We start from the raw sequence: 18,372 nt of genomic DNA on the forward strand, positions 1-18,372 counted from the left end.
TTCCCCCCCCCGCCCCACACAATTTCAGGCTCCTGTGTACTAATGCTAATAATATGTATTATTTCTCATGGGTTTTGTAGAACTAATAAAAGTTCTTCCAGAGTAAAAGTGACTAGGTTGATACAACCCTCAATGTGAGGTGCTTGATAATCCTGAGAAGTATATTATCATCTACTGCCTATATCCAGTTGTACTGCACTTGGCTTGGTTTTTTCTAGACAAATAGGAACAAATAGTTTCTGCTCCTGATAGATGTCAGCCATCAAGCCTGAACCTTTGTCTCTACCAGCAGCTCTGCCAGAAGCTTCATCTCCATCAACAATTCCTAGAGAAAGGGCATGTCTACACATTGCCCTGTGGTGATGTTACTGTCCAGTGCTTTAGTACTTCCTGTTGGAAGTACTAAAACAAGGTGCAGTAACAGCCTGTGCATGCACAGCACATGGTTAAAATAGCAGATACTTCACCATAGCAGTGTACTGTAATGGAAGGGGTGGAGGGGTGAAAATTGCTATGGCAGAGTAGCTGCTCATCATGTGTACACACACATGGACACTACACTGCTTCATCATGAAGGTACCAAATTGATAGGTGATTAGTTGCAGTGCAGTAATGCATGTGTGGAGGCATTACCGTGCAGTAATGTGGGAGCCTCCAGGCTGGGTCTGCCCAGTCACTATGGAGCCAGCTGGAGGCTGGCCCCAGGGCTCCTGCCTGACCTCCTCTCCTGGAGCTGGGCTCAGCTGCTTTCTGTCAGCTTCTAGCTGCAGGGTATAAAAGGCTGAAGCTACTTTGTGCCTTGGGGCACACACCACAGGGAGCTGGCAGGAGCTACTCTCTGTCCACGAGTCAAGCAGGCCCTGTGTGCCCCTCTGGACAGCCGGCAGGCAATGTTTGCCTGGGCTGTCACCCTCCTGAGCTGGTGCCTGGCCAGAGGTGAGCATTACAAAGGTCTCTTATTGCTGCATCCATTGCCCAGGCCTATGATTCTATTTGGGCTAGCGGTCTTTCTGGCTGTGCTATAGGGAGCAGCACCTGCTCCCGACTCGTGCTCAACCCCACATCTCTCTCCTCCAAGGACTAAAGTGAAGCACCTCAAATATGTGGCTGTGATTCCCTGGCCAATCCCCTGTTGGGTGTCATGCTGTCAGCCCTCAAGGGCCAGCATCACAGGGTCAGTAGCATGGAGGCCCAGTCAGCCAACACGGGGTATGACATCATCCTCCTCCCCTGTGTCCAGCCCTAGCCCTATCCACGTGTGCCCACCCATGTGGAGCCCCAGGGGCCCAAACTGGATCCAGGAGGCTGTGTGCACCCTTAGGGCACTGTGGGGTGAGGAAGACATCCTGAGGCAGTTTGTCCAGGGTGAGCACTTGAATACCCACCCTTATGAGGCCCTGGTGGCTGAGATGCATGTATGGGGCCACCCCCAGTTGTTATGCAAATAGTATAAATACCAGCTTGATGTTAGATAAATAACATGGAAATAGAGTTTGGCCTATTGCTTTTAAGCTTATGTATTTTCCTGAGTTTTGCATTGCCTTAAGAATCTCTGTTTTGTATTGCTCTGTAGTTTGACATAAGTACTTGACCTTTTCCTCTTTTCTATGCTGTATGGGTGAGAGTGTGTTTGTGGAAAAGGAAAACATCATCTGGCGACTGGCTGAAGAATGCAGACAGATAAAAGAGCAAACAAGAAGAATCTGCCCCAGAACAGCGAGAGAACACCGGCAATCCACCTTCAAGAAAGAACACAGTGATAACCTAGCAAAAGCCCAGAGGACTGGATGAATGGACAAGGCTATAAAAGATGGGGCAAGACATATCAATTTTAGGTCTTGTTCTGCATGTCATCCTGGAGCATCGGTTCATTGGATGAGATGGACTGGCAGGAGCCCTGCTCCCACTCGGATCAACTTGGCTGGCCATTAATTTGATCCAAGCACCGATAAAACTGGTAACGTATAGCAGTGCAGAACAGAAATTGGGGTATGAACTTGGTGTGTGTGTGTATTAAGTGCTTAACCAATAAACGCAGCACTTTGCCTTATCCCCCTCATAAGGTCTCGCTCGTGATTTGATCATTTGGCAATTTGTGTAATGCAGTTGGTGTGGCAGTGCCACATTAAGGTCAAGGACCTGCAGGTCCAGTGCGTGGGTGTAAATGGCCACAATCGTTGGTCTGGTGGGGCCTCCAAGACCATTCCCTTTATGCAGGAGCTGAACCCCATTCAGGTGCCCAAGGAGCCTGCACCCATGTCCCAGCCTGTCACCTCCAGTGACACATCATTGGAGGAGGGGACCTCAGGCCTTCAGTACCCTGCCCTGAACTCCTCCCCAGCTATTGCCATCACTGGTAGCCCAGGGAGCCCTGGCCAGCAGCTGCCTTGGCCTTAGCCTCACCCTGCAGCTGCCCATGAGGATTGACTGACCATACCACTTTCAGCAGCCAGCAGCACCAGCTTCTCCCTGGGGAGGTGGAGGGGAGCATGGCCAAGTGTCAGCACCCAGCCCACAGGAGGCCACAGACACCAGGTGGAGCTGGATGCGTCCTGGCATGGGGATCCCCATGCTGAGCTGCCAGCCTCACTGACCCCAGGCCCATGCTAAGTCCCACACTGGAGGGTGGCTTCTACCAGTCTCATTCTCCACCCCCACCTGCCCCTACCCCAGCTCCGGTCCTGACCCCTACTCCTTGCCTTGCCCTCCCACACTCTCCTGGCTCCAGGACATGTAGAGAGTTGGGACACCTACCACACATTTATTGAGCAGCCTATGTCCTTGTAGCTGGGCAAGCATGGGCTTCCCATTCACTGAGGAAGGCATTGATCTCAGTAGCCATCTCTTCCTCAGCAACTGGGGGCAAACATATTTTGAGCTGCCACAGATAGCCCTACAGGCAGCAGCGGCCATTCCAGGGCAGGCCAGACTTATGCCCCACGGTATTATAGCTCAGGGTTGCGATCCATGAGTGCAGGGTGTGACCGGGGCACTGGTCATTGCTGGGAGGGGCCAGGCTGAAGCAGCAGGGTGCTGGATGCTGCTGGTAGGGGCAGAGGCAGGGGCAGGGACAGGGATGGTGTGAGGAGGTTGGGTGGGCAGGAAGGAAGCTGCTTCATGCTTTCTTTGCACTTGACATGCAGCTCCCAGGCAGGGGAGGAGCTGGCCAGGGATCAGAGGGTCTGGCAGGGGTGCTTGTAAGACAGCTGTCACGTGCTGACAGATGCCTCTGGCATCGGCATGTTTGCCAAGTGCTGGCAGCCATGTGACCGGAGGCTGGAGCTCCCCTCGGTGGCCCCAGGGGCACAGGACAGGCTGATCTGATTTGGGACTAAGTCTAGTCCCAGGTTGACTGCACGTGTAGGCACTGGCCCTATTCCCACTTACTCTGCAGTAACTGCACAGTAACTTTAATGTGCAGGAAATGCACATGTAGACACGCTCCCAGTATAGCAGCACAGCCCCAGTGACCTGGATCCTGGAAGCCTTGGTAGCCTTTTCTCATGGTGAGCATTCCCCAGAGCACTTGACCTTCGGCACATGAGTTCTGTGGCTCTGAAACAATGTACAAATTGGAATCACAGACCATGGAAATGTGTCAACCCATTTTATGAGTCAATCTGCATGGCTCTTGGACCCATATTTGTAGAATCTAGATACCTGGCCTAGTATAGTACAGACGGCTGGCAGCTTCAGAGCCACTGACTGCTCGTACAACTTCAGTCCAGCAGCACATAATGCTGGTATCAGCACACATTTCTAGGAACAAGTGAAACTTAGGGAAGTGTGAAAGAATGGTTTATAATTGTACAATTATTGTGAGTTACACCAGGCGGAGCCAGTGCGCACTGGCCTATGGGGTATTTTGTGTTCCTTTTTACTCTGCAAACTAATCTAATCTCTGAAGAAATGTTATGTTGTTAGTTCTGCAATGGAGTTGCTTTTGAGGGGAGCTGTTGCAAGCACAAGGGGAATATTCTCTCTGGGTGAACCTCTGTAACTAGAGTCAATTTGGGTATCAGAGTTGCTCCAAATATTTGGTGCTAACATTTCTGAAACAGGTGTTTGCTTTCATGACATTTGTAGCCCCCTTGGCCAAGGATGTAAACATATTGCTTAGGTAGGCTAGTAACATTAAAAAACCAGCTCGATTGAACATCAATGGCTTTTCCTCCAATAAGAAACCATCTTACCTCGTCCTGATTTTTTAAAATAATTAGGGAGCTGAAAAGCAATTAATAAATAAGCATTGAAACATTAAACAGTAATGCAAATGATACAGTTCATTGAGTTTGTGTGTGCATGAGCGAGAGAGAGAGTATACATAAGAAAGGGAGATCTTCTTTCGATTGTTTCCTTCGTTTGCCTTGAATTTCAATTCAGTTTCCTGTGTGTTTATTAAACCACCTGGCTGGACTTCTTATCTTGCTTGTCACCTCTTACAAATTATTACTCAATGACATTATTGATGTAATTAAAATCATTTAGAAAAGTCAGTCTGTTTGACAAAACATTAAATGAATGTCGTATCAAATTGGTCCCTGTATAACAATAATCCTAGACAGCAGGTACGTATGTCCCATACAGATGTCCTGTGGGGCTTCTGGTAGTTTATAGTCAGAAAATAAGTCAGTCACTCCCTAGGCTTAGCCCCACCAGAAAGGTAAGCAGCGGAGATAGTAAGGCTCCATGCTGAAGGATACAAACCTTAGGGGACCTCTGAATTTTGTTAATAGAAGGAGAAGAGCAAATTCCAAGCAAGACTGCAGCACCAGCTCTTCTCTTCAGGGGGGGGCAGATCTATTTACTGGGTGAATCCACATTCAGTGATGAGAGATGAGGAGCTCTGGTGAAGAAGCAGAACCTTGGTCAATGTCTCATTAAAAATAAAAGCCAATCAATTGAAGGTTGCAGTATCCTGGGGTTCCAGGTAGGTGTTAACTCTCCATCTGCTACCTTGCTCCCTTGTCATAGCAAACTGAAGTACCGTACCATTTTCCTGAGGGGGACAGAAAAACTATTGGTGCACATTAGCATTTTTCAATCACACATTCCCACAATCTGGAAGTGTTAATGTCCCCATGAAGCCATGGTGCCTACAGAAAACTGAGCAGGGTTTTAGACTGCAGGAGTATTGAGATGGCAGCAGTCACTATGAGCTGCGTCTTGTCTCTGACTCCTTGCACTTGCTCTTCTGTTTGTCTGCTAGCATTTACAGTCTCTTGTTTTTACTTAGATTTACCATAGATGACTGGTGCCACCTTATTTAAGGGAGGCATATGCCCCCCCAGTGACCGAGCTTGCCGACTGGGGGTCCTTCCATGGCTGATCTCACTGACCGGGGGGGTGCCGCCACAGCTAATCTCACCCACCGGCTTCCACGAGCGGCTGTGGCACTTCCGGGACTGGCTGCGGTGCTTCCAGGAGTAGCAGCTGCGCTTGCAGTCCCCAGCTGGCACTCGCAGGGCGGGGACACCGGCGCTCCGGTTGGCCCCCCCTTCCCGTCACCTAAGTGGGAGTGCAGACAGTCCGGGGGTACACCAGCACTCTCAGGGGTGCATGTGCACCCCCGTGTATGCCTACGCATCGCCACTGACATTTACCATGCTTTTACTTACATGAATGAAGAGGCTGTATTTTCCTTTTTGTGTTTGCATAGTGCCTTACCAGTAGGTCTATAATTTAATCTCGAAGGATCAATAACAGTAACAATAGTGGAGGTATCACTACTAACATGTAATGTCAAGAGAAAACCGATCAAAACCCTCTTTCAAAAGGCTTAGAAGGTGGAGTTTTGACTCACAGAAATTCATTCATAGAGTGTTATTTTCTGTCAGAGAAGAAAGTTTGGGAAGTCCTAAACAATTTGATTTCCACATAGAAAGTGTTTTATTTACAAGTGAAACAGGCACGTGTGACTGTTGAGATTGTAAGACCTCTACGTGTCAGAATCCCCCGGAGACCTTGCTACCTTGTCATAGCAAACAGTAGTGTTAGCTCTTTGGAGCAATTTGGGGTGGGGAAAGGATATTATCTGTTTTTAGGGATAGATTCAGTAGGGATAGATCTGAGAGAGCTGACTGATTTTCAGGTTTTGCTCACTGGTTTTGGGATTTCATCAAACTCCACTGTGTGAATACCCTCCCTCCAAGCTGTGTTTCCAACACACTGTTTGTGCAGGTAAGCTTAAGGAGAGGGAGTATTAATACATAAAGGAAAGAGTGCAAGGTAAGGTCTGCTATAATAGAACTACGAATGGATTAAGGACTGTGTTACACAGCAGGGCAGATGACATTATAATAGTAGCCCATCCTAGCCTTGCAGTCTACAACTCCAACTCCATCCACAACATGGAGATTTTAACTTTAATAGGCTTAAACTAAAATTGTGGGGCTGTTGTAACATTTACTTTTTTCAGCAATAGATATCATCTTCATGATTAACACCAGAAGAAAAAATCAAACTTCTGTCACAGAATTCATCCTCCTGGGGTTTGGCAATAAATATGAACGGCAAGCTCTTGTCTTCATGCTGTTTCTAGTGATCTACGTTGTGACTGTGGCTGGGAACATCCTCATCATTGTGCTGATTTTGACTGATCAGCACCTTCACACCCCCATGTATTTCTTCCTGGGGAACTTGTCCTTCCTGGAGACCTGTTACAGCTCCACCACCCTGCCCAGAGTACTGATGAGTACCCTGACTGGTGAGAACCACATTTCCTTCACAAGTTGTATCACCCAGTTATATTTCTTTGGTGGCCTGGCAGCTACAGAATGCTTTCTCTTCTCTGTAATGTCTTATGATCGTTATCTGGCAATATGTAAACCTCTGCATTATATGGCTATTATGGATAGTAAGCTTTGCTTGCAACTAGCAGCCGTCTCTTGGATAAGTGGCTTTGTGGGTAATACCGTAACTACTCTCTCCATAACACAGTTGACTTTCTGTGGTTCCAATGTAATTGACCATTTCATCTGTGATTTCATCCCCGTGATACAACTTTCCTGCAGTGATCTCCACCTGATGTACATTTTATTTTTATCTTCTCCATACTATTCACACTGATGCCATTTCTCTTAATCTTGACGTCCTATATTTGCATTATCACCGCTATCCTGAGAATCCCTTCTAATACGGGGAGGCAAAAGGCCTTCTCCACATGCTCCTCTCACCTGATTGTAGTGACAATTTTCTATGGGACCCTGATTATTGTCTATATGTTTCCAAGCACTCATTCACTGAGAGACCTAAGCAAAATGTTCTCAGTCACCTACACTGTTTTGACTCCCATGGTTAACCCCCTCATCTATAGCCTGAGAAATAAGGAAGTGAAAGAGGCCCTGAAAAGGCTGCCTAAAATGTGTAGATTTTACAACAACTGCAATTTTTTTTAATAAGACCCCTTAGTAAAAAGAAGATTTGCATTTGTTATAATGTCAGATCTGTTGTTATGTCTAGGTCTGGCAAGATCTTTGGTAGTCTTCCTTAGTCTTTGGTAATCTGTATCTCTGGTATCTGAGGATCTGAAAATATTGGAAAGCTTTGGATCAGATAGATTTGGGATCTTTCTAGTCAGACTACATTTGACTTCTGCTATATCTAAGGGACTGTCATGTTAGTAAAATCCATGTGCTACCCAAAGTAAAAATGATATGAATATAAAATAAAAAATTCAATCTAAAGGTATAACAACTTGGACTAAAATTTTCAAAAGATATTAAGAATCTTATTTTGCTAGGATTCTGGTGCCCACATCCTATAAGTAACCTACACATAGCATCTGAGGTAGACGTGCCCAGTCAGAACATGTAAGTGAACATTGGTGTGCTGAGAGGATCCATGTAAAAATTACACGGTTGACAAAACACATGAGTCTCAATATGCTATTAAATATTTTCCATGGAATTATTCAAATATTTGTATTCTTTGGCATTGCCATTTAACAATTTTGAAAATGGTTAACTCTTCCACAATCCAACTAATGAGGATATTTTATGGGGATTTCTCCCCCACAATCAATCTGAATTCTTTACTTTTACTCCCCTGGTTTGAACAAGTACGTAGTTGTCTACATTATGTCCCTCTTTTTCTAATACCCAGTTTCTGTGTACCTTCCATCTAGCATGTAAATGCTTATTAGCTGAAATGCTCTGATTTTCAATAAACAATCATCACTTTGAAAGATATATTTTTAAACTAATTAAGAATGACATATGTCATTGCCAAAGCTACCATGGAGCTGAGGATGGCAACCCAAGTAAAGGACAACAAGAAATTGTTTTTTAGATATATTGGGAGTAAAAGGAAGGCCCAGGGAGGAATAGGACCCCTGCTAAATGGGCAGCAGAAATTGGTGACAGATAGAGGGGACAAGGCTGAACTCCTCAACGAGTTCTTTGCCTCAGTGTTCCTAAGCGAGGGGCAGGACAAGTCTCTCACTGGGGTTGTAGAGAGGCAGCAGCAAGGCGCCAGACTTCCATACGTAGATCCTGAGGTGGTGCAGAGTCACTTGGAAGAACTGGATGCCTTTAAGTCGGCAGGCCCGGATGGGCTCCATCCGAGGGTGCTGAAGGCACTGGCCGACATCATTGCAGAGCCACTGGCAGGAATATTCAAATGCTCGTGGCGCACGGGCCAAGTCCCGGAGGACTGGAAAAGGGCTAACGTGGTCCCCATTTTCAAAAAGGGGAGGAAGGAGGACCCGGGCAACTATAGGCCGGTCAGTCTCACCTCCATCCTTGGTAAAGTATTTGAAAAAATTATCAAGGCTCACATTTGTGAGAGCCCGGCAGGGCAAATTATGCTGAGGGGAAACCAGTATGGGTTTGTGGCGGGCAGATCGTGCCTGACCAACCTAGTCTCTTTCTATGACCAGGTTACGAAACGCCTGGACACAGGAGGAGGGGTGGATGTCGTATACCTGGACTTCAGGAAGGCCTTCGATCCGGTATCCCACCCCATACTGGTGAACAAGTTAAGAGGCTGTGATGTGGATGACTGCACAGTTCGGTGGGTGGCGAATTGGCTGGAGGGTCGCACCCAAAGAGTCGTGGTAGATGGGTCGGTCTCGACCTGGAAGGGTGTGGGTAGTGGGGTCCCGCAGGGTTCGGTCCTTGGACCGATACTCTTTAATGTCTTCATCAGCGACTTGGACGTGGGAGTGAAATGTACTCTGTCCAAGTTTGCAGATGACACAAAGCTATGGGGAGAAGTGGACACGCCGGAGGGCAGGGAACAGCTGCAGGCAGACCTGGATAGGCTGGACAAGTGGGCAGAAAACAACAGGATGCAGTTCAACAAGGAGAAATGCAAAGTGCTGCACCTAGGGAGGAAAAATGTCCAGCACACCTACAGCCTAGGGAATGACCTGCTGGGTGGCACGGAGGTGGAAAGGGATCTTGGAGTCCTAGTGGACTCCAAGTTGAACATGAGCCGGCAGTGTGACAAAGCCATCAGAAAAGCCAATGGCACTTTATCGTGCATCAGCAGACGCATGACGAATAGGTCCAGGGAGGTGATACTTCCCCTCTATAGGGCGTTGGTCAGACCGCAGTTGGAGTACTGCGTGCAATTCTGGGCACCGCACTTCAAGAAGGATGCGGATAACCTGGAGAGGGTACAGCGAAGGGCAACTCGTATGGTCAAGGGCCTGCAGACCAAGCCCTACGAGGAGAGACTAGAGAAACTGGACCTTTTCAGCCTCCGCAAGAGAAGGTTGGGAGGCGACCTTGTGGCTGCCTATAAGTTCATCACGGGGGCACACAAGGGAATTGGTGAGGATTTATTCACCAAGGCGCCCCCGGGGGTTACAAGAAACAATGGCCACAAGCTAGCAGAGAGCAGATTTAGACTGGACCTTAGGAAGAACTTCTTCACAGTTCGAGTGGCCAGGGTCTGGAACGGGCTCCCAAGGGAGGTGGTGCTCTCCCCTACCCTGGGGGTCTTCAAGAGGAGGTTAGACGAGTATCTAGCTGGGGTCATTTAGACCCAGCACTCTTTCCTGCTTATGCAGGGGGTCAGACTTGATGATCTGTTGATGTCCCTTCCGACCCTAACATCTATGAATCTATGAATCTATGTCACTCTCATAAGCTAATGAACTAGGGACTTATCCAAAACAGAACCAGGCAAAACCTGGCCCCCAAAGTCTATTATCACAATCCAAAAAACTTTTATTCATCATCTATCCTCAATTTGCTATGATCTACCCTGTTTGCCCAGAAAATTCCCACTATTACTGCAGTTTTCACTTCCATACATACCCAGAACTGCCCTGGCACCTTCCTTTGGCTCAAGCCCCATTTGGAGCTAGAAGTTAGGCCAACTTCCTTTCAAGTTGTCTGAAGAGCTAATCCAGTAGACATGCTCAGAAATAGTTAAGACACATCAACAGCTTTGGGTCTTGCAAAATGCAGGCTTAACTGCTTCCTGTTTAAATAATGGGGAAATAAAGTAGATGGAAGTTCTTTCCTTGCAGACCTGATTCGAGCACCAGTTCCAGGAGAAGCAGGATTTCAGCCACATCCAGGGTTTACGACTATTTATTAGCTAGCTTCCAGCAACTCCCTGCCTGGTCCTTTGACTTACCCATTTCCTTCATGAAATGCATATGGAACCTCGGTGCCTAAAACTGGGGCTCCACTCTAGGGCACACTTAAATTTAGGGTTTGTAGCACCTGTCTTGCAGGCACGCAAGTTATTTCTTCTATCTGGCCTTTACTCTTTCATTAGAAACTATTTCCTATTCTCAATGAAAAAGCCTCTGTCAAATAGTTAAGCAAAACTGATTACATTCCCACATTTGAACATACAAACATTGCAGCTACAGAGGCTTGGTCCAAACCAAGACATCTCAGATGAATGATTCTGTATCTGTGAGTGACTGCTTGGACTAATAATCTTCTCAAGTAAAGGAAATGTAGATTACTCTGTGTTGTGTTTGCAGACTGAATACACCCAACACATGGAAAGAATCTTACTGTAATACCTGGCTTCATCCTCTAGTGATTTTCAAATCTGCTCAACCTGCAGGGTTGGCCCTTCACGTTTTCCCCTGGCTGCCATGCCCTATGCTTGCTATATCGCCATATGTAACCCTTCACATAACATAATCATCATAAATATGGAGGTTTGATTTAAGCTTATAGCCTGGTCGTGGACTGTCTAGGCAAACATGTTTTGTGCTTGCTTTGCCATTTTGTGAGTTTCATGAAATTGACCATTCGTCTGTGACACCTCGCCTCTCCTGGACGTGTCTTCCATAGACAGCTCTTGCAACAAAATGGCTGTCTATATAGCTGTTCTATTAATACTCATCCCATTTTTTCTTGAGAGTTATTTCTTATATTAAAAATGTTAACCCCATTCTGATGCCATGAGTTCAAGGCAGATATAAGGCCTTGCCCCCTTGCTTTTCACACCGCTGTGTGGTGCCACTATGCTATGGTTCTGCAACTATTGCGTATTTAAGGTCCTAGTCAAAGGATTTAGAGGGCAATTAAAATGGTTGAGGGGCTGGGGCACATGACTTATGAGGAGAGGCTGCGGGAAATGGGCTTATTTTGTCTGCAGAAGAGAATACTGGGGGGGAATTTGACAGCAGCCTATAACTACCTGACGGGTGGTTATAAAGAGGATGGAGCTAGGTTGTTCTCATTGGTGGCAGATAACAAAACAAGGAGCAATGGTCTCAAGTTGCAGGACGGGAAGTTAAGATGGATATTAGGAAAAAAAAAAACTTTCTCACTAGGAGGGTGGTGATGCACTGGAATGGGTTCCCTAGAGAGGTGGTGCAATCCCCATTCTTGGAGATTTTTAAGGCCTAGCTCAACAAAGCCCTGGCTGGAATGACCTAGTTGGGGATGGTCCACCTTTGAGCAGGGGGTTGGAGTAGATGTCACCTCCTGAGGTCCTTCCAACCCTCATTTTCTATGATTCTATGATTCAATCCATACTGGCTAACTCCTCTCTGACACCAGTGTTTAACCCCATCATATATAGTCTTAAAAACAGGGAAGTGACATTTGCTTTAAGGAAATTACCAGAACCAGAAAATTATTTTAAGAAATGCTGCATATTTCTAAAATGCTGTTTGAAAATATTCTATATTATTCAGACAGGTATAGACATTGTTGATTCAACTGGTTCATCTATAGAATATTTAGATATTAGAAGAAATATTTTAGGCTGCTTGAAGACTGTATCATAACTATCCATATCTTGCAGAAAGAAATTTCTTACTACAGAGTTAAGATTTTGTTTGTTTTTCCTTATACTGTCTACAAAAGAAATCACAAGGAGAATGTAGAGGCATAAGAAGCGCCGTACTCGGTGGGACCCATGACCCAGTTCACCCACTACCCTGCTTCCCACTCAGGGTTTGGGACAAGGCCACTTTCTACTTCCTCTGGTCTTGATGGAGGTGGGAGCAAGAGCAAGGAGCTGTTAACTCCAGGTGAGGCCTCACCAGTGCTACCAGAGGGGAAGAATCACTCCCCTTGATTCGCAGGTGATACACCTGTTAATACAACTCAGCATGCTGTTGAGGTTTATTTTTCAACAGGAGCACACTCTTAGCTCATATCCAGCTCATCATCAGTTTTACTTAACTATTAACAAAGGCTTTTATTGATAATAAGAAATAGTTTCTAATGAAAAAGTAAGGCTGAATATGGTCTTAGAGTGTGCTCCTGTTGAAACCCCTTCCCCACCCCAAAAAAACCAGCTTCCTCTCTGCAGTATCACAGACTTGCCACTCATTCCCTGGTTTGTATTTTTTCAGATTGATTGTGGACCATTTCTCCAAGTTTTCCTGGTCATTCTGGATTATAGCCCAATCTCCTGGAGTACCTGCAACTCTATCCAGATTGGGCTGGAAACAGATGTTGCCCTTGTTCCAGCAAGGCCAAATTAACAGATACCTGTGCCCCTTGTTACACCACAAATGCCAAAAAATTGCTGCCGCAGGAGAGCTGTGGGACTCTGCTAACTCCTCCTGGGGGTGCAGAGATCCCAATCAGCCAGCAGCACCAGCCTCCTGTCATCTGGCAGGCAGATCTGGGGCTTGCCCACACCCCTGGGAGGGCTGTAGGCCTGTACCAGACTGCTCCTGCGCGTGTGGGCCCCCAATCTGCCTGCCGGATGACAGGAGGCTGGTGCTGCCAGCTGGGGCCGTCGGCAGCACCAATCGTCCTGATGCTGTGTGCAGAATAGCCTACTGGCAAAACGTCAAAACGGCATCGAAACAGTGAAACAGTTTTGATGAATCAAAATAGAACGGTGCTTTCAAAACGAAACCAAACTGAAAATGAAACACTGTTCTGTAAAAACATCAAAATGGAAGTGGAAGCGGAACGGTGCTGTTTCACACAGCCCTGCTGCACAGTAACTCAAGGCAGCAGCATGAGAATTAGATGTGACAGTACCTGAGACTAAAGTGACCTGACTGTATTCATGGCTTTGCCACCGGCTTTCCAGGGGGTCATGGACAAATTGCTGAACCTCTGACAGAAAATCCCAGTATAACATCTCTGAGCTTCAGTTTCTCCAGCTGCAGAATGGGAATAATGATGGTGGGTGCATCCACACATGCATTTCATTCGGGTCAGTTTACTCATGAGTAAACTGCTCCTGCTTCCTGAGGTCCTGCAATGGGCCTCTGCCAGCACCCTGGGGAGCTCTGAGTGCAGGCTCCCCCTGGGTGGTAGCCCAGGGGCTGGCAGGGAGCACTGGGTCGAAAGATAGCTCTCTCCAGGCAAGGCACCGGTGACGCATATGGGTGCATGTGCACCGCCTGAGCATGTTGGCGCATCCCTGTGAAAAGGCGCTACTGACACTGTCGGCAGTGCCTGAGGGTGGTCGCCACACAGCACTGCCCCGCCTTGCTGCCAGCACCGCTGCCACTGCCTGTGGGAGCTCGCTGTACCACCCCAGCCTCCAAGGGCATGCAGTGTTCATGTGGTAAGGGCTGGGACATTACACCCTACCCCTGGGGGCTGCCTGCTGCTGGGGTGGGGACAATGTCTCCCTGTCCTGGATCCCTGATTAGGGGCACAGGACTTGGAAAGAGCTGCAGGGGAGGGGCAAGTCCTGGGACCTTGCCAGATCTACCAGTGGGGCAGCTAGCAGTTACCTCACTGTTATCTGCCCCAAGGGGCTGGGACCTACCCCATCCCTCCAGGTTTGATTTTTTATTTTTTTTGCCTTTGACACGTGTGTCAAGAAATTATTTAAATATCCATATTTAGTATCAAAAAGAAGGTGACATCTTCCCCTCACAATAGTGAACCTCAGCTGCTGCTCCTCTACTATGCATGACCACTGCTTCCCTGCCCTTTCTGCTGGTGAAGCCAGAGGTGCTGTACAGAAGGTTCAGGGTGCTGTGAAAAGCAGAGGGCGGGGGGGCGGTTAGGGTTAGGGTCAGGGTTAGGGTGAGGCACTGTCCAAACTTAATTCTAGCATCCCCGCTCTTAGGCAGTGCCCAGGGCTCATGCTCTGCTCACCGCCCTCCCGCCCCCCACCCATTGTTATGTTATTGGTCGCTGATCAAAACAATATAGAATATCTGTGCGCTGAAAAATATTCTAAACAAATCCTAAATCCAGTGAGTCCTAGTACTTCTTCATGTTTAACTTATCATGTAGTATTGTGGTATTGAGAACACAAGGATTGGCACACTATTCTTGCTGGGTGAATATCTCAGAGAAGCATCTAAAAATCAAGAATATTATGCAATGTTTTGTTTGAGCTCTGCAATTTCAGCAGTGCTGTAGTAATTCTACAGTGTCCAGCCAATTTCCTGACTATAATTTATTGACTAAGTGGGAAATCTCCACTTCAAAATATCTATCTATCTATCTATCTATCTATCTATCTATCTATCTATCTATCTATCTATCTATCAGAAAGTCAGCCTCCTCAAAACACTTACATTTTTCTTCTGAAATATCTGGTGGCAGGATCATGAATCTATTTGTTCTTTTGGTCCTTTCATATATGTTCAGTAGTGAAGATATTCCACAAAAATGCCACCAGAAACATCCTGGTTTTCAAACTGCATTTTCACACACACACACACACATATATATATATATATATATATATATATATATATATATATATATATATAATGCATTTAGACAAGGTCAGAAAATATCAGGGAAGCATGGGGTCAAAGCTGAGGTCCAAAACCTGACAAATCTGCAGCCTGCCAGTTTTTCACTCACAAGTTGCCCCCAGGCATCCTACACCAGGAGTTGGCAACCTTTATGATTGGCAAGCCTCATCTTGTGACCTGACTATGACTGTGGGTGCCAATGCCCAGATGCCACCCCAGCAAAACCTACTGTCTCCCTCTGTTTCATGCTCCTCTACAGTCACCATTTACAGTCACCCCCAAGTGCTGAAGCTTTTGATGATCAACAGCCAGGCTGAGGGGGAATTTTAGGTCAAGAGGAAAGAGTTGGTAGGGCTGGAGTGTTGCAGGCCCACAAGGAATCCATTTCTAAAAACTCAAAAGAAAAGAAGGTGATTAGGAACAGTCAGCATGAATTCACCAAGGGCAAGTCATGCCTGACCAACCTGATTACCTTCTTTGATGAGATGACTGGCTCTGTGGACATGGGGAGACCAGCACATATGGCATACCTCGATTTTAGGAAGACTTCTGATACAGTCTCCCAGGCAAGCTAAGGAAGTATGAGCTGGATGAATGGACTTTAAGATGGATAGAAAACTGGCTGAAACATTGGACTCAAAGGCTAGATGTCTACCTGGCAGCCAGTATCAAGTGGAGTGTCCCAGTGGTCAGCCCGGGGGCTGATTTTGTTCCATATTTTCATCAACAACCTGGAAGGTGGCCTAGAGTGCACCCTCAGCAAGTTTACAGGTGACACCAAGCTGGGAGGAGTAGTTGATATGCTGGAGGGTAGGGCTAGGATTCAGCGTGACCTAGACAAATTGAAGATTGTGCCAAAAGGGATCTCATGAGGTTCAAGAGGGACAAGCACAAAGTCCTGTACTTAGGATGGAACAATCCCATGCACCAGTATAGGCTTGGGGCTGACTGACTCTGGAGTAGATCTGCAGATAAGGCCCTGGGTGTTACAGTGGAGAAAAGGCTGAATATGAGGGAGCAGTGTGCCCTTGTTGCCAAGAAGACCAGCGGCATACTGGGCTGCATTTGTAGGAGTGTTGCCAGCAGGTCAAGGGAAGTGATTCTTCCCCTCTATTCATCGCTGTTGAGCCCACATCTGAAGTACTGTGTGTCCCGGTGGCACTAACTTGGGGGAACACAAAACCGCGCTCTCAGGGCACCTCAGGACGGGGAACATATACAGAAATAAAGAAAACCCCAAACAAAGTCACTTACCTGCAATAGGGCAACCAACACTGAGGAAACAAAGAACAGAGCCTGCGTGGTTCACAAACCATGCCTTTATCCAGCTGGAGCAAGCAGGTGATGTCACAGGCAATCACCGACCGGCGAAGATAAAAGGGGATGCCAAGAGAGAAGTGAGGAGAGTGGGAGAGGTGGTGGATGCTCTCCACGCTGACAGCAGCCAGTGCCGGCTTGAAGAAGGGTGATCTGGGTAGGGAGTAGCAGCAGACGCTACGGGAGCTCCCTACTCCAGCAACAAATGGCCCTGGCACAGGGAGATAGAGCGCGCTTGGGGTGGAGTACCCCGAGTGGCGATGGAGGAGCACAGCGTAGGGCACCCCACCCATCGGTGTGAAGACTACAACGGCACTGGAGAAAGGGCCGTAGCAGACCTGGAGAAGGTGGAATTTCATGACCCCAGATACTCAGATATCGGGTCATGGAGGCAGGCTGGCAGAAGCAACAAAGGGGAGACTTCGGAGGAGCAGTATCGAGGGGACACCATCAAGCCCTAGCAATGGGACTGAAGGAGCAACCTGAGAGTCCACCCAGAGCTTTACTTCTTTTTTCTTTTGTGGAGCCTGCGCCTCACTCCGCCTGGCCTATCGGGGTGTTGCCCCTCCCCCTCAACTCGCCTGCCACGACTTGGATGTACTCAATTACCTTCGGAGGGGTCTCCAGTGGAGATCTTTATCCTGGGTGGGGCCTCCTGATAGACAGTGTTACTCACGGTTATCGGACGCAGTGATCCACAGGGCTCCGCCTCCCCTACACCCCGTCCACACGCCAACCGCTGGGCGATGTATTCCAGATGTTGCCAGGCCCAGTATGATGGCCTCTGACCGGTTCCCCAGTTCCCGGTCATCCTCCCTCCTGCTGGGAGGGGTTTCTCCTTTCTCCTCCCTTATAGATAATACTCCTCCGAATCAGGGGGAGCTGGTGGGTGCTTCCCCTGGTTCCAGCCCCCTCCTGGGGCCTCCGCTGTCTCCCCTTTCCTCCCGTCCGCAGAGCGCTCCCCTGCCTCCTGGGCGTCTGCCGCTTCAGGACGCAGAGAGAGTGCCTCGGTGTGCACCCTCTGACTGCCTCTCGGTTGGCTGCTTGCGAAAGGCTTCCAGCTCTTGCCTAAACTGCCTGCTTGAGACCCGCAGGCAGGGTCCTCGCCGCTCCGTACAAGAGCCTGCAGCACGGGCAGCACACCCGTACTCTCTCTCCCTGGCTCTCCTCCCCTCCCTGTCCTGCCGGCATTTTTAAATCTTCCCACAGCGGCCGCTCCGGCCGCTGGGATTGGCTCAGCTGTTCGCCACGCGGGGAACAGCTGTTGCCAGAGCCGGCGTAATGGCGGCTCACGCGGCTGCAGCCGCGGATGCGGCTCTTCCTCCCGCTGCCCCTCTGCTGGCACGAATGCCTTTCTGGGGGCTTGCTCTCAGGGTCTGGGGTCTGTGGGTCCCCTCTTCTCTCCCTCACTAGCCTGTGGGGGTGCTTCGCCGCCACAGACCTCCCCCCTTAAGTTGCCTTGTGGCGGCTGATTTTCTCTCGTGACGGCATGTGTCACCTGCGGCTCCTCCCTATGGATGTGGCCCATACCTTCCTCCGCATCGTCTGCGCCTCCCCACCTGGACAAGAAGTCAGCCACAAAGTTATCTCGGCCTGGACGGTGTATCACCATGAATTTGAATGGCTGTAAAGCCAAAGCCCAGCGGGTGATCCTGGTGTTCATGCTCTGTTTCTGTGTTAACCACTGTAGTGGTGCGTGGTCTGTTACTACCACGAATTCCCTCCCCATCAGGTAGTACTTAAAATATTCTATTGCCCAGCATATTGCCAGGCACTCCCTCTCGATGGTGGCATACCTGGTTTCTGCATGACTAAGTTTCCTGCTGGCAAAGGCAATTGGGCGCTCCTCCTGCCCGTGTTTCTGCAGTAACACTGCTCCCAGCGCCCGTCCTGATGCATCCGTCTGTAAACCGAAAGGGGCATTAAAGTTAGGCGTG

The 18,372-nt window shown here is 48.1% G+C and overlaps 1 pseudogene; it reads left to right on the forward strand.

Annotated features, from left to right (window-relative positions):
* Window positions 1-6,435: 6,435 nt before the first annotated feature.
* Window positions 6,436-7,397, forward strand: LOC132245542 (olfactory receptor 6B1-like; annotated as a pseudogene).
* The last annotated feature ends 10,975 nt before the right edge of the window (window positions 7,398-18,372 follow it).

Source organism: Alligator mississippiensis, chromosome 15, assembly GCF_030867095.1.
Source record: "Alligator mississippiensis isolate rAllMis1 chromosome 15, rAllMis1, whole genome shotgun sequence".
In the NCBI taxonomy this organism is placed as follows: domain Eukaryota; kingdom Metazoa; phylum Chordata; order Crocodylia; family Alligatoridae; genus Alligator; species Alligator mississippiensis.